The 16,790-nt window shown below is 47.3% G+C and overlaps 1 long non-coding RNA gene across 1 annotated transcript; it reads left to right on the top strand.

Annotated features, from left to right (window-relative positions):
- Positions 1–306: 306 nt before the first annotated feature.
- Positions 307–13,172, top strand: LOC147022628 (uncharacterized). The gene is made up of 3 exons (XR_015059822.1): positions 307–863; positions 5,345–5,531; positions 8,666–13,172. It is a non-coding gene; the product is annotated as an uncharacterized LOC147022628 (long non-coding RNA).
- Positions 13,173–16,790: the final 3,618 nt, after the last annotated feature.

Raw genomic sequence — 16,790 nt, 5'->3', positions numbered from 1 at the left:
TATTTGAAGCAGGTAAAAAGGTTATGGAATGGAGGACATTCCATTTAACTATAGTGCCAGCTCGCGGCCGGCGCTGTAAGCTTGTTAAGTGGGATTAGACCGGTCGTGGGGCGGCCGAGCCTCACGGCCTCATGGTCCGCACGACGAGCCTCACGGCCTCATGGTCCGCACGACGAGCCTCACGGCCTCATGGTCCGCACGACGAGCCTCACGGCCTCATGGTCCGCACGACGAGCCTCACGGCCTCATGGTCCGCACGACGAGCCTCACGGCCTCATGGTCCGCACGACGAGCCTCACGGCCTCGTGGTCCGCACGACGAGCCTCACGGCCTCATGGTCCGCACGACGAGCCTCACGGCCTCATGGTCCGCACGACGAGCCTCACGGCCTCATGGTCCGCACGACGAGCCTCACGGCCTCGTGGTCCGCACGACGAGCCTCACGGCCTCGTGGTCCGCACGACGAGCCTCACGGCCTCGTGGTCCGCACGACGAGCCTCACGGCCTCGTGGTCCGCACGACGAGCCTCACGGCCTCGTGGTCCGCACGACGAGCCTCACGGCCTCATGGTCCGCACGACGAGCCTCACGGCCTCGTGGTCCGCACGACGAGCCTCACGGCCTCATGGTCCGCACGACGAGCCTCATGGCCTCATGATCCGCACGACGAGCCCCACGGCCTCATGGTCCGCACGACGAGCCCCACGGCCTCATGGTCCGCACGACGAGCCTCACGGCCTCGTGGTCCGCACGAAACTGAGGAGAATTCACACGAACACGCAGCTGCCTGTGGTGGGGCTCGAGGAGGGGAACGGGCATCACGACTGAGGGTCGTGTTACGGCTCCTGCGCTCTTGAGGCGAAGGTAGGGAGGCGTGTCGGGACAAACGTTCTTGTGGTGGTAGTGGTGGTGGTGGTGGTGGTGGTGGTGGTGGTGGTGGTGGATTACGTAAACCGATGTAAAGCAGGTAAAAAGTTGGGGGAGGGCCTTCTGATGTGGGAAGGGTGGGGGCTCGGGTGAGGGGAATGAAGGCATGCGGGGGGGGGGGGGGTTCATCCACCGTTTGGGTTTGATCCCCGTGCCTGAAGTGAACCCCCCCCCCCCTCCGCCTCTGCGTTTGATTCCCTCTGCCCATCTCCTGGGACTCGACCACTTTTTCACGTTGTTTGCCAAGGCCTTATGATTTCACCTGGTGTTTGTGTTTGGTACTGGAAGTATTGGGGTTTGGTACCGAAAGGTTCCCGGTATTGGGGTTTGGTAACGAAAGGTTTCCAATATTGGGGTTTGGTACCGGAAGGTTCCCGGTATTGGGGCTTGGTACCGGAAGGTTCCCAGCATTGGGGTTTGGTACCGGAAGGTTTCCAATATTGGGGTTTGGTACAGGAAGGTTCACAGTATTGGGGCTTGGTACCGGAAGGTTCCCAGCATTGGGGTTTGGTATTGGGGTTTGGTACAGGAAGGTTCCCACTATTGGGGTTTGGTACCAGAAGGTTCCCGGTATTGGGGTTTGGTAGCGAAAGGTTTCCAATATTGTGGTTAGGTACAGGAAGGTTCTGGGTATTGGGGTTTTGTACCAAAAAGTTTCCAATATTGTGGTTTGGTACAGGAAGGTTGCGGGTATTGGGGTTTTATACTGGAAGGTTCCCAGTATTGGGGTTTGGTACTGGAAGGTTCCCGGTATTGGGGTTTGGTAACGAAAGGTTTCCAATATTGTGGTTTGGTACAGGAAGGTTCTGGGAATTGGGATTTTGTACCGAAAGGTTCCCAGTATTGGGGTTTTGTACCGGAAGGTTCCAAGTATTGGTTTGGTACCGGAAGGTTCCGGGTATTGGGGTTTTGTACCGGAAGGTTCCGGGTATTGGGATTTTGTACCGAAAGGTTCCCAGTATAGGGGTTTTGTACCGGAAGGTTCCAAGTATTGGGGTTTGGTACTGAAAGGTTTCCAGTATTAGGGTTTAGTACCGGAAGGTTCCAAGTTTTGGGGTTTGGTACCGGAAGGTTCCGGGTATTGGGGTTTTGTACCGGTAGGTTCCGGGTATTGGGGTTTGGTACAGGTATAGGGTATTCAGGTGCGTTGTCAGGGTTCCGCATGCGCTGTGTCCATTATTTACCTGCAGGTTCGTTGTTGTCACCAGATCTTTCCCTCCAGAATTTCCATCGAGGGGAGTCTGGTCCAACATGGTGGCCGAGATTTCACCGTCCACTCAATGTCGCCAATTTGACAGAAGAGGAGACCGACTTTGCTTTGGACCCACATCGTGCCTCCATGAGGGCACCTCCAGTATGATGATGTTCCACCTCGAGTATCAACAGGGACATGATGTTCTGCGAGCGTGTTCGTGCGCACCCCTCCGCGGACTCGTCTCGGAGTTCCCGATCATTACAAGGACCACCGGCGACCCGGAATCCCACCACCCATGTCGTGACCGACCCAAGAAGGTTCCCACCTAATAATCGGCCACACCGTTGCTCCAAATGGCCACATTCGGCACATCCTCGCACCCGTGGTCCTCCGGACAAATTTACACGGACATCACATCACGGGCCGTTTGGACATCATCACCTGCGCGATTTACGGTCCTGTCCATGCCTGCTGAAAGTTTGAGGCGAGAATCGCAGATTGTTGTTGGGATGTTAATGATTTAAACAACACATCGAGCTCACACACCCTCGAGAGACCAATGATGCTTGAAGTTCCGAACTACCGGAGCGCACACCGAATCACCATCCCCAATCAATACCGACAACTATTTGCTGATGTACTATCTCACTTTTCGAACGATCTTCACCTCGCGCTGACAACCTCACGTCCGTGCCCGTGCCAACGGTTCTCCGAGCACCTCCGCCGGGTGCACCTATTCGAGCCGAGAGCCGTAACCCAGCACCGCGCTTTCCCCCCTTGCTCAATTTGATGACAGTACACCAATCACCATTGTTTACACGGATCGTTATTATGACGTCACGACGACGTATAACGGCGCACGACGTTGAGATGCTCCCCCCCCCCACCCTTACCTTGCGGACAGGTGCACGCGCTTGCGATCCTCGTCACGTTGTTGCATCACGTGTGTGCACAACTCCCGATTGAGATTAGGGAAAAATTATTACTGGCATGTTAATAGGCTGTTAACCGGGAGAAGCGGTGAGTAACAGTTCATTAGCTGAAATCTGATACGGCTTCAGTTAATTTCCTCTGTAACAGTCAAAAGCCCGCGCTAAATCGGGGTCGTTTGCATGCTTAATTAAGCGAGCGCTGCCCAGCCCCCCCCAGCTACCCCTGCTCCCCCTCCCTCCCGACCCCCACCCCCAACATCTGTGCTGCTGTTAATGAGATGAAAGATGTTTGATTGGTTTGATGCTAAATTAGTTTCGGGCTCGCGGACGGCTCGCGTGCGCGTTCTGTCCTGGATGAACGCGGTCTGACATCCCTCCATTAATCACGGCATGGTTTGTTCTCCGGTGGAGACGGACCACGCGAGCCGCTCCGGCTCGATAGCCGAGCTCCTCCCCCACCCCGTCCGGACCCAAACTGCCGCTCTCCGGGGTCTCGGTGACTCGTGATTCCGTGGCTTGTTGTTTTTATTTTTATATTTATATTTATATTTAATTATTTAATTATTTTTTATCATCAGACGCCGCTTGTTTTGTTCGCTTCACCATAAAAAAAAAATTTACTCCCCGTTGAGAAACTACAAAAATCTCATTAAACCGAATTTCAGAAGCATGCGGATTTTCATCAATTACTTTACACACTTGTGTAACGTTGACTGATGAATAAATACCCTGTTTGGATCTGCCTGCTTTGCTTACACGTGTGTGTGTGTGTGTGTGTGTGCGTTCAGTTGGTAAATAAAGTTCTTCCCCCAAGCCAAAAATATAAAAAAAAAACCAAGCTCTTTGTGGACTGACTGCATCTCAGCAACTCCGCAAGTTCCTCATGAGCGGGGACCTAAACGGGACCCACAAACATGGGACCCACAAACAGGGGACCCACAAACAGGGGACCCACAAAGAGGGGACCCACAAACACGGGGCCCACAAACAGGGGACCCACAAACAGGGGACCCACAAACACAGGACCCACAAACGGGGGACCCACAAACGGGGGACCCACAAACGGGGGACCCACGAACACGGGACCCACGAACACGGGACCCACGAACACGGGACCCACGAACACGGGACCCACGAACACGGGACCCACGAACACGGGACCCACTAACACGCGACCCACAAACACGGGACCCACAAACACGGGACCCACAAACACGGGACCCACTAACACGCGACCCACGAACACGGGACCCACAAACACGGGACCCACAAACACGGGACCCAAACACGGGACCCACAAACACGGGACCCACAAACGGGGGACCCACAAACGGGGGACCCACAAACGGGGGACCCACAAACGGGGGACCCACAAACGGGGGACCCACAAACACGGGACCCACAAACACAGGACCCACAAACACGGGACCCAAACACGGGACCCACAAACACGGGACCCACAAACACGGGACCCACAAACGGGGGACCCACAAACGGGGGACCCACAAACGGGGGACCCACAAACGGGGGACCCACAAACGGGGGACCCACAAACACGGGACCCACAAACACGGGACCCACAAACACGGGACCCACAAACACGGGACCCACAAACACGGGACCCACAAACACGGGACCCACAAACAGGAGATCCACAAAAAGAGGACCTAAGAATAGGATCTGCGTGTGTCCCATTCCTCTGGCTCCCGTGGACACGGATCGGTCATCTTATGGATGAGTACATCAGTTGCACATCAGACAACCGGTTGATGTCGCTTCTGAGGTCATAAATGATCTCATTTATAAAAAGGTCCAAAGCTCGGCTTACGAGGTGATGAACTGAATATACCGAACCACCGGCCACAACATATTACGTCATCTTTCCCCATGGCTCGGAAGTATATGGGCCGTGGCCTCCTCTTCACCTTGATCACGTGGTACGCTGTGTTCTGGACAAGGTGAGCAAGCGACATTGGCCCATCACAGGACATATTGCAGCCAAAATAAAAACGAACGTGTCCAATCGTGGTGCAGTACACGAGGTAAGGTAAGATTTTTTTGTCCTCTACAATACAAACTACAGGGGTATGCAATTAAAATACATAATTTTATGTCTATTGAGTATCATACTACTACTACTGCTACTACCACTACCACTACTACTACCACCACCTACCTCAATGGGATTGGCCAGAGAACATTTTTGGCTCAACCCTTTCATATCCCAGCTGTATAATACTAACGTACGACTGAAGGTCATTTTAGGTAGAATTTTTTGTTTGTGTGTTCAGGATGCCGGTGATAGCTCGCCGACTATTCATGAAAACACCATGGGATCTTTAACGCCCACCAGCTAATGCGAGCAGATGGGACACCTGGCCGAACGTTCATCCGAGGGATGGCACACACCTGTAAAGCGGGTCGATCCGACAGCAATTCGTGGGGCCGAGAATCTAACCCTGACAATGCATGCCAAAGGTAAGTGCGTGACATCCTCGCCATCCTGCGAGGAACCTAGCGTTAGGAACCTAGCATGAAGGAAGAGCTTGTGTATACATTACCAAGAACAGTAACCCTTTGAACCCTTGAGCTCCTTAGACCCCACCTTGGGCTACCTGGATAAAAAAATCCAGCAGCTCAGGTGTATGGAGGTTTGAAGAGCGGCTGGTAAAACGGTCGCTAGGGTTTCAAAGGGTTAAGAGATATCAATATTACTTTATAATAGAGACTGGGGCCAAATTAACAAAGCGTCTGGGATTTGAACCTTGGGATCGGTTGCGGGATCAGGCAAGTGCTCAGAAACGAGGATTTGATGCTCACAATTGTATCAAGTATAAACTTTGTCCCAAACTCTCGTCGAATCAGCAACAATACCTGTGTTAGTAGACATTCAATATTCATGAAACTCGTGCATTTGTCCGATGCTACGTTTAAAGTTGTGGCCTTCAGGTGGGGGAGACCGAGGTCTAAAGGAATTGCTAAACATTTTCTTCCGCTGGGTTCTTGCATGCCCCATGGATTTCTGCGTCAACATGCTTCCAAGTGCATTCCTTAAAAGGAGTTCTAGCATGAAATTGAAAATTATTCCAGTGTATCAGTGTACAAGAGGGGGACGGAGGCCCCCACGGGTTGTGACTCGTGCCAGGTAGGCGTTATACGTGGGGAAACATTTGAATTTTGAAACCGAGGAATCTAAAGTGCAGCCATTGCGGTGGCAGCAGTGGATGGCGAGGTGCTGTGCAGGATAGACTGTGGCGAAAAGATTAACCATGTCGAGGCAAAGCAAACTGTGGAAACGGCACTCCGCCAGCACAAACGCACGTACGTCGCAAACTTTTTCCTCGTCTCCTGAGTCCATCATGCTCGTGAAACCACTTGGGTGTACCTGGTATCCGTTGGAATCATCAAGTAGGAAATTTAAATTAGAGGAGCTGACTGCGGAGGGATAGAAAGTAGGGTTAAGATTAAGGATCCACATGGTAAAGCTGAAACCACAATAAAGTATATTTTATGTGACCTTTGCCGGTGACGCAAATGAAATCCACCGTTTAATTACGGCCCGCCTGCAGGAAGGTGTATAACTCTGAGGTTCCATCACTGCGGGCGGAACACCGCGCGCTCTTCGGAGATGTACTCCGGCTAACTAAATCAACTGAGGAGGAAAATACCTTTTAAAATTGAATTGTTTTCATCAGTGGCTTTCTCGAGTACATTACCCTCACCATCCAGGGATCCATAGATTACAGGGAGAATTCACAGGAAGTTGCATTTCGAACACCTGGGACCTTTTAAGCACCTTTATTCGCGCGCTTTTCAAGGACCTCTACAGCCGGTCTCTGTTGGCGGGACACTGGCATTAATCATTTTTGTCCAACTCGGATTGCTCGTCTCTGCTTACGCTTGTCACTTTCTTTCTGGTTTTATGTTTAGCCACCAAGTGGTGATGACTCGGGGTGCTCATAATAGATGACTGTAGACCTCGTCGTTGGTGGAATGATACACTTGTCTGAAGTTGGTGCTTTGTTTGACCTTGCCACTACCTCTTGAGCTTCATGATTGTGTGTGTGTGTGTGTGTGTGTGTGTGTGTGTGTGTGTGTGTGTGTGTGTGTGTGTGTGTGTGTGTGTGTGTGTGTGTGTGTGTGTGTGTGTGTGTGTGTTTGGACTCTGTGGCACACGACAGCTTGTCGCGAAGCATGCTTTGCAGAGTCGCTGCTGGATTCGATCTGACGACATCGACAACTTGTGTGGAAATCGACAGCCCGCGTTACATCGTTATTTCCACAGCTGACCGGCTGGTTGTCATGTCTGCTTTCACTCGCATGTGGATGTTCATTATCTAATTGTCATTAAAGTTGGTGTTTGGGTTGACATATGTTGGCAAACTTATCTCGATGGAACTCTCCTTTTGTGACCCGTTTAGTGAATTTTTCCATCTTCTCTTTGTCTCTATGCCTGGTGTTGGCGTAATGGTTAGGGTGGTGGGCTTTGGATCCTTGGATCCTGCGTTTAAATCTCGCTCAGCTGTTGAATTAATACCAGGTGGGGATAACTCGGCCTGTCATCTTTCCGAGGTTGGCAAAATTAGAGCCAGCTTGCTGGTATCCTGTGTTGGAGTGGCGACCCATCGAGGATTGTGCCCAATAGCCAAGGAGACTGTTTCGGCAGCACCAACGCTCTGCACAGAGTATGGTCAAAATCTCCTCGTCCTCCTCCTCTTCTTTGTCTCTCTCTTTAAGAGTAAAGAAGTTGTTTTCTCATTTGTTGTGAGGTTAGTGAAACTATCCGGGAAAATATTTGTCTCTAGACAGGAATACTTTGTATGTTTATCTTATTTCTTACCCCAAAATAATTTTCATACCTCCTTCCCACATAACACACATAAACACTCGACAATGCACACCCGACTTTCGAAATGATGTAGTCCGCCCCAGAATGCTCAGTATGCATGCACAGAAACCCCAGGTTACGGCAGTGTTCGTGGGCAACTTAAAGTATAATCATGCGTGCCAGATAAGGATTGCAACCTAAGATGACTCGCAAAGCTTACAAAAGTAACGAAAATACTTAGAAACATACCTGCAAGAAAGGTGTGTACCTCTGCACAACGAAAGAGTTGAGAACTTTCTGAACTTGCGTATAAAGCTGATAGCTGCCCGTACTGCAAATTCCTGAGGACATGGACCGGGTGCAAGGCCCAAAGGTTCGTAGACGGGCGCGTTCTACCCAAACTTTCAACCATGGTTGCCAGTGAGTGGACTTTGAACCTTGTGGGATTACCTCGTGTAAACATGGCAGGCTCGGTGGTTTATTCAATGCACATCTGTGGGGAGTGGGAGCTGTTTGGGCTGTAAGGGCTGTTATAAATATTTTTTAGATCCTCGTGGAGGATCTCTAAGTCTTACTCACGTTGTTGTTCTTGTGGACTTTTATGTTTCACAGCCTACAGTTTTCATCGAAATTTCCTGAAACTTGGCATATATATATATATATATATATATATATATATATATATATATATATATATATATGTAAAAAATACCCTGCACAGACAGTAGCCATCTCCGATTTTGAAAATTCCTCTTCATGTACTTTCCTCTTCATGTACTTTCAGCTTCATGTACTTTCCTTGATGCAAGGCAAGTTCATTGGAGAGACATTGATGAGCGCAACATGGTACAGCTGTTGATGGACAACCGAACAGGTACCACTCTGCCCGATGGCTAGACCTGCATCAGGACCGAATTCCTTATAGGGAGGAAGTCTCAGGGGCCCTGGGTATCTGAGAAAGAAGGTAATTATTGCAAAAGTATTGGAACTCTCATGTTTGAGAAGCACCAAATAAGACAACAAGGTTTTGGCCGACGGTAGTGGAGTAATGACGCTGTTGAAAGTATTCGTCCACAATGAATATCCGAAGAAGGACTTGACATGGTCGAGATCACAAATCGTTCTGTAGGTTTTGACACAACTTTGGTGATTCGGTTATCTAAATGTACAGTAGTTCCTCAGTCGTACTCCGACTAATAAGGTGCAAGGAATGTGGGTTTTGATCTAGAGTAAGATTGCTATTCTGGAGAGAGATAGAATGAGGAGCTCAGATTTCTGGTAATGGCATGAATATTGAAAGTTGTTGATACCTGCAACGACTTCGTGCTTACTGCATCCTTGGCCTGATATTTTACAATTTACAGGTGTCAATGAGTTTGTGATCGTGAGCCTCATGATGGTGTGATATTTGTTTATGAGCCGGTCGACGGTGGCGTTGTTGTAAACTTTTGGCACTCCTTGCTTGACCCGTAAAAATTCTGTGATTTTTGCCTTAAAACATCACTGTCTCTCATCATATTTTCCCTTTGCTATTCATGTCCACTGTAATTACAAGCCATCCGAAGCTGTGACACTTTCCGAGGAGCATACTGGATGCAGCGTTTGGCCACGGGCTGCTGATTTTAGTGGCATGCAGCCTGTTCGGCCAATTTTACCTGCCTCGAAGAGTAGCGGCCCATACTAAAAGCCTGTCACAGGTGTGGGCCTACACTCGCCATAATAAATAGGCCTGCCCGAGTTATGTTCAGCCAGTTGCATGAATGTAAATGCACGCCTGATGTTTATGCCACGTACGAGCCATTTCGACCCATAAATCAAAGCCGCAGAACAAATGGGAGCCGAGGACCCCCCTGAGCCTGAAGCCTGGTCACGCAGACAAAGTCGCATTGGGAGAAGGGTGGGATGCTGAGAGTCGACGGCATGGTGAAATGACACTTGTTTAATGGCACTCTTTCACTCAGGAATGCTCCGCACGAGCTTTTGGCCTTACTCCAATGAGCGATTATAGGGGTACTTCAGGTGCTCTCACCCAGAGGTTAAGACGGGGCAGGTTATACAACCCCCGGCGGAGTGGGCCGCAAAATGTGTAGAAGCCTCGCCGAGGGCTGCGAGGCCACGATTGTTCAGGCCTTGCTTGAATCGGCATCGGTTGCCTTGAGAGCTGCCTGCTGCGCTGGAAAACTGCCGGGCTTACTGGGGAATTGGCACCGTGCGACTTCGAGTGTCTCGAGTGCAATAATTCCACGTTTGGCTCTGCGGTCATTTATACATATATGTTTTTGTTTTTTTTGGATTCCATATTCATGCAGTCCATAGGCCACCTGACTGGGTGACAAAGTGGACTCCATAAGCTGTAAAAATGGAGCATCCTCATAAAACCCTCTGTGTTATTGCCATTGCCCTTTGTTTGCATGGGTATAATGTATAATTTCCATGGAGTGTCATGTTAGATACTTCTGGGCAAACCACGTATGAGGTTAATGGTGTGTCTTGTGAGCCTTAGATTTATGGAAGTTGCAGCATAACAATGCCACTTAAGGAAATATAGCAGCAGTTTAATTTTTTTGGAAAACATTGAAAACAGCGATGGATTTACAGGGTGTTGCATCCACATTTTATGAGCCCACCGGACGTACACTTAAGCGCCATGCTGCTAATCTATGGGGATTGAAGGCTATCGCCTACATTAAGCTAATTGCATGGATAACCATTTTAGAAATAGATATTTTCGAATGAATGGGGGAGAAAGACCTAATTGGTACTAAATTCGAAGGAGGGAGCCGTGGCGTTGAACTCGAAGCGTCGTCACATGTGCTGCACTTGTTTCAACTCTTCGGACTGAGAAGCGCTCCATCGCGCGAGCCATCTTTCTTGAAGCTAATAAATTGGAGAATGAGATGGGTATCGTCGGTCTGGGGAAAGCACACACCTGGCAATTTAGCAAAACGGTGCACTTCAAAGGAATCTGTGACATCTGGAAAATCGGTGGATATGTGGGGAAAGATTATGAATGTGAAAATGAGGCGACAGAGAGAAAGCGTCATTGCAACTTAAAATCCTTCGGACGAGAAATGAAGAATCGTTTGGGTCACCGACGGTGAGTGATACAGATCTCTGAAGCTCTACCTGTCCCAGAGTACAACATGCTACCTTGCTGTCTTTGGACAGCTTGGAAATTGGTTTGGCAGTCATGACAAAGACATGGGGGCTTTTGGGGGGAGACAAAGTAAACAAGCACTATTAAACTCGCCATTATGTAACTGCAGGTGTGTGCATATGATGGTATTAAGCCTCCATGCGGGCATGCTCATGTTTTTGTCAATGGACATTGTATTGCTGTTATGAATTGGCCCGCAGGGTTAGAGCAATGGTGTTGGGAGTGCAGAGCATCTGCCAGGGATGCTGGGCTTTCCGATTCAATATGTCGTCTTTTTCTTCTCCTCCTCCGCTCGCTGACAGTTGCTTGAAAGGTTGAAGCTCCGACAGTCGGAGCATTACAGCTGCTACGACCATTACAAGAATGTAAAGAAATTTGAAAGATTATTCCTGTAAAAAAATTACATCATTCATGCGTCTGTAGTTAGGATTTTAGTTTCTTTTTAGAAAAAAAAAACACACAACCTGGCTTTTGCAGCCAAGGGAAGCGGTGAGACACACAACACGGAAACGAACTAGAAGGGGAGCAGATGGAGTGCCCTGATGTTTAAAACATTTCACTCTTTTCTTTTTTTGTCGATACAAGATCGAGGCTCATGGAAGACGAGATGGCACAGCACATAAGGGCAATGAACCAACAGTGGGATAGTGGGGCCCACATGTGGATTTGACAAGCAAGGGGATGAATGAAGAGGGAAAGAAGAGAGGAGGGGAGGAGACAGTCACCTGCAAGTAAGAGGGTTTGGCTTGGGTGAGGTTTAAGGGGTTAGAAAAGACAATGGGTTTAGAGATTGTGGTGAACGACTTGTTGGAAGAGTGGGATTGAACAGACTCAGGAAAGTGGTTCCACAAACGGGATAAGTGGGGAGCAAAAGAGGGAAGGTTGGCAGTGAGCCTGGATTTTGGGAGATTAACTGGAAGAACTCGTGACTCGTGGAGGAGCTGGCTTGAGTCTGAGGATTGAGACAGCAGAGGAACCTCAACTGGAGGGAGGCGATAACCCCCCCCCCCCCCAAAAAAAACAATTAAAAAAAAAACAGTCCATCAATGTGTCTGCATTTTGAGAGAAACTTACCTTGTGTTTTGGCTTCATCAAATGAGATTCCAAAAATGTTGAGAGCTTTAGATTCAAAAGAATGCAGGAGAGACATGTGAGATGCTGGAGCACCAGCCCAGAGTGGAGAGCAGTACTCCATTGAGATACGAACAAAGGCCTTCTCGATGTGAGTAGCTCTGATTTTCCAAGGAAAGACCCATCACTGGAGGATACCCAATCTGTGGCTGGCTTTGTAGGCCAACTTTGCGATGTGATCGGCCCAGGTGAGGTCATGGCTGATGGTGAGGCCGAGAAGTTCAAAAGACTGAAACTCTTGAAATGGCTGACCATGGAAATAGATTGGGGAGTTTGTTTGATGATCCTCCTGGAGCACAATGATGTGCAAAAATAAAGAGAGTTTTTCCAAGGTTGTCTAGGTAGATCAGGAACAAGACTGGTCCCAAGACTGGTTTGAATTACTCTGGCGTTCATTATGCCTGGTGTTGGCTTCATGGTTACATTGGTGGGCTTGGGATCCTATAATCCTGAGTTCAAATCCTGCCTACCGTTGAATTCATTCCAGGTGGGGTTGACTCAGCCTGTCATCCTTCCGAGGTCGCCAAAATGAGTACCAGTTTGCTGGATGATTGAGCCATTGAGTGTCCTACATCAGAGTGGTGACCCTTCTAAGATTGTGCCCAATAGCCCAGGAGACCGCTGCGGCAGCACCGATGCTCTGTACAGAGTATGATCCCAATGGAATGGAATGGTCTCCACTGGGAGACATTTTTCTTCCACATGATTCAAGTCGTCACACAATTTGACTCCCAGTTGATTGGGAAATGCTCATCTGCTCGTAATGTCAACCGTCACATTTTTCTCATGGGAAATCGAAAGCATTTCCAAGAAGGCATTTCTCAATTCATGACGTCAAGTTAAATAATCACCCGGACCAATCATAGTGTATAATAAATTAAAAAGGTTATTGTGCAACAATGTTCTGAATTTCTTGGTGGATTTCATGCAGAAAGATGGCGCCTGCGTGCCAAGCGCGTTATTCATTTATGCCAAGCGTAAGTGACGTGGACGCGACAATGTACTGATGGAAATAAATAAAGAACAAAATGAAATATCTTCCTTCTGCATGTTTCACTGCAAGATACTGTGTATTGACATTTATGTCGACACTTTAATCTCGGATGATTATTACTTTGTAACAGTGATGTTTTTTTTTCCATTTTTAATAAGGAAAGTGCAACAAAACTAAAGGAGCCCTAAAAAAAATGTAACTCGTCATCGAGACTGCGGAGATGAGCAATGTCCTTTTATCAATCGGTTTTGAACTTGACATCATGACCAATGAAATGAAGATTTTTTTTTTCCTATTAAAAAACAAACAAACACAAAATCTGTTGACCAATCCCAGAAAAAAATTAAATAAAACACACTAATGTGACCAAGTGTCGTCCGCCAACTCACGCACGCAGACAGGACAGCCAGGTTAACGTCCATCCAAGGGACGGTCCATCATCCATCTTGCCTGCCATACCTCTACGCCTTGTATAAGGTGAAACATTGGTCAAACTACAAGGGGAATGTCTATCTTATTTTATTATTTTTGGAGGAAGGGGTGATACTGTAGAGTCGCATTTGTGCATCTTGAATATTATAGAGCGATTTATTTTATCCGGGTAAGTTGAGGAGTGGGGAGATATGAAAAATCAGATGTACAACATCATGTGTACCGTACCTGTGCTTTGTTTGTGCCGAAGGACGCCTCTACCGAAGGACACACCTGCAGAAGGACACCTCCAGCCTACAACGTGGTGGTAACACTTTTGAACGCAAGAGAAAATTTTCCTAATCAACCGATTTACAAGTCGTTTGTAACACTGGTAGAGCACCATCGAATAAATGTATCCGAAAACACTGACGTTCATACTCTACACTCTACAGAGCATCAAGGTGCACACACGGCAAGGTGTGGCAGAGAAACACTAAACACCCCTGGACAGGTCACCAATCTGTCTAAGTTCGGGAAGCAATTTTGAATTTGGCGAGTGTACCAGTACACAGCGGTCTACTATTTTATTAAAATACGCAATTTGGTGTCTATCTGTCTGTTTGACTATTTGACCGCGATACATTCGATGGTTACTTATCCAATCTCAACTAAACTTGACAGGTGGACTAAGGGTCACACGATGGAGGTTGTGGAGATTTAACTTGACTCCATCCCCAAGGGGGGTTTGCGCCTTGCACAAACTCAATGTTGAGGTGTATAATAGGTTATCATGGCTTTGATGGGGCACACGTACAGGACGTAAAAAAATATTTTCACCACAAAGATTCAGTCAATTCTGTCCAACGTGCAATTACATTTTTAAACAATCGCTATTAAACTGGAATAAGTTTGGAGGAAATTCGACGTGATGAAGGCATTCTATACTTATCACGTCCCGCTCAGACGAATGGTTCAGATCGCTGTCTCGACTTGCTCGGCCTCGAGCGAAGCGGTCACGATTTTTAGCTAACAAAGCTGCTTACACGGGTCTTTACACATGAATCATGAATCATATTACCGGTCCAATTTTTAGATCCTCGTGAGGATCTCTAAGTCTTACGTTGTTGTTCTTGTGGACTTTTTTGTTTCACAGCCTGCAATTTTCATCGAAACTTCCTGAAACGTGGCATATATATGTAAAAATATCCTGTGCAGACAGTAACCATCTCCGATTTTGAAAATTCATCCAAGAAAAAAAGTTATGACGTCAAAATATCTCCGTGAATAGAAATCGCCTAAAAAATTATCTCGGAAAATAGACAAGCTTTTTGAATTCTGTTTACGGGAATCGAACACGGCATTAGCAGAGATTAATTACCGCACATATGATACATCACTATGACGTCATATCAATTTTTATGATGTCATTCCTATTTTTTGACATTTTTTGTTTCACAACCCAGAGTTTTCATGGGATCTTCGTGAAACTTGCCATGTATATGCAGAAAGCCCACGCGCAGGCAGTAACCATATCCGATTTTGGAAATTCTTCCAAGAAAAAAAGTTGACGTCATAATATCGCCGCTAATGGTAATCGCCTATACCATTATCTCTGAAACTCGGCAAGCTGTTTGAATTTTGTTTGCGGGAATCAAGCCGGGCATTAGCACAGATAATTTATCGCGAACCTGATACATCACAATGACGTCATATTCGTTTTTATGACGTCATCATTAAGAGGACGAGGATCTTAGCTCATTTGAGCTTGTTGGAGCTATCATCAGATTATATGTGGACAGTATATGGATTGTTCATAACCTATATCGGTGCCTCAAGTGTGATTCAAACACGTATAACAAACTTACTGGCTCTGTTAGCCCAATATAATATTGGATGACAAAAAGAAACTACATTCTCCTACAATTGATGAGGCCTAGCTTTTTCACTCTTCTTATTTGAGCATGTGACTGTGACTCCTTGTTTGAATGTCCCACGTATCATGTTGATTTGTTCATTTCCTCCTTACTACCATGAGTTGCATGCAATTTATCTCAAACAGCATCCTCCATGAGAGTTATAATGCAGAAAAATAGATTTTGATGGTGTTTGTATGTTATTGTATTTACCTTGTCATCACTGTGAGTCGATGGACTTGTACGTAGGACTGCCCCTTGAAAATTTTCAAGCCACCCCAAAAAAATCTGTTAAAAGACGTCTACTGAAAGGTGAAGTTAAGAGCTTTATCAAGGACCTATTCAGGCTTCTTTGGTGGGTTTTACGTCTTTGAACAGCACTCCTGTAGTGGTTAGAAACTGTACTTCAGGTAGAAAACAGCCAATAGTTAATGAGTACGAGATTGTTACCTCCACCACCGAAGGTGGAGGTTATGTTTTCACCCCTCTCTGTTGGATCGCTGAAATAGGTGACCCTTATTGGGTCGCCGAAATTATCAGTAATTGACCCTTATTGATAATAAGTGACCCTTATTATCAGTAATTCTGTCTGTTTGTTTGGATGTTTGTTCGTTTGTCATCAGCATAATTGGTAGTAAGCGTGGTCGGATTTTGACCAAACTCGGGTGGTAGGTGCACCTTATGACCTAGTACTTTGGAAATTGTGATAGTTGCTAGGGACGCTTTGGTTCCCCAGCAACAGCCGAAAAACATTCAAAATTGGTACGGTTCACGCAAAATCAATTCCGAAAGCCATTATCCCACGTTGGGTTATGAAATTTGGCATGCATCATCTAGAGGTGATGCTCTACCAAATATATTCCGTTTTTTTTGATATATGGAATAGTTTACCCGCAACGCCCTCTATAAATGGGGTATGGTGTGTATGCCATACAAATTCGGGTATTCCCGAAAATTGGTGAAAATTGAAGGCCCCCTAGCGACCAGGTGAGTGCATCGATCCGAATGAAACTTTGCAGGTTCATAGCACGCAATGAGTACTACAACTTTGCCTCAGGACATATTGACCGATATTGCTTAGGTCAGGAGTCAAAGGGCAAAAATCGATAATATGCGAGAGCTGGAGGTGCCTTCGCGCCAAATGCTACTCCTCCGAGGGTTATGGTCGGATGGTCATGAAAATTCACACTAATCATCTGGAATGCATTGTGCACAAACCGTCGAGCCGGATTTTCGATTTATATCTTTGTTCACCCACAGCACCCCCTCAAACTTTGGGGATTTCCGATATCAAACCGCA

Source organism: Eptatretus burgeri, chromosome 7 (genome assembly GCF_056783735.1).
Source record: "Eptatretus burgeri isolate ZD-2024b chromosome 7, Ebu_testis_v1, whole genome shotgun sequence".
Lineage (NCBI taxonomy): Eukaryota > Metazoa > Chordata > Myxini > Myxiniformes > Myxinidae > Eptatretus > Eptatretus burgeri.
This window is presented reverse-complemented; position numbering and strand designations above follow the sequence as displayed.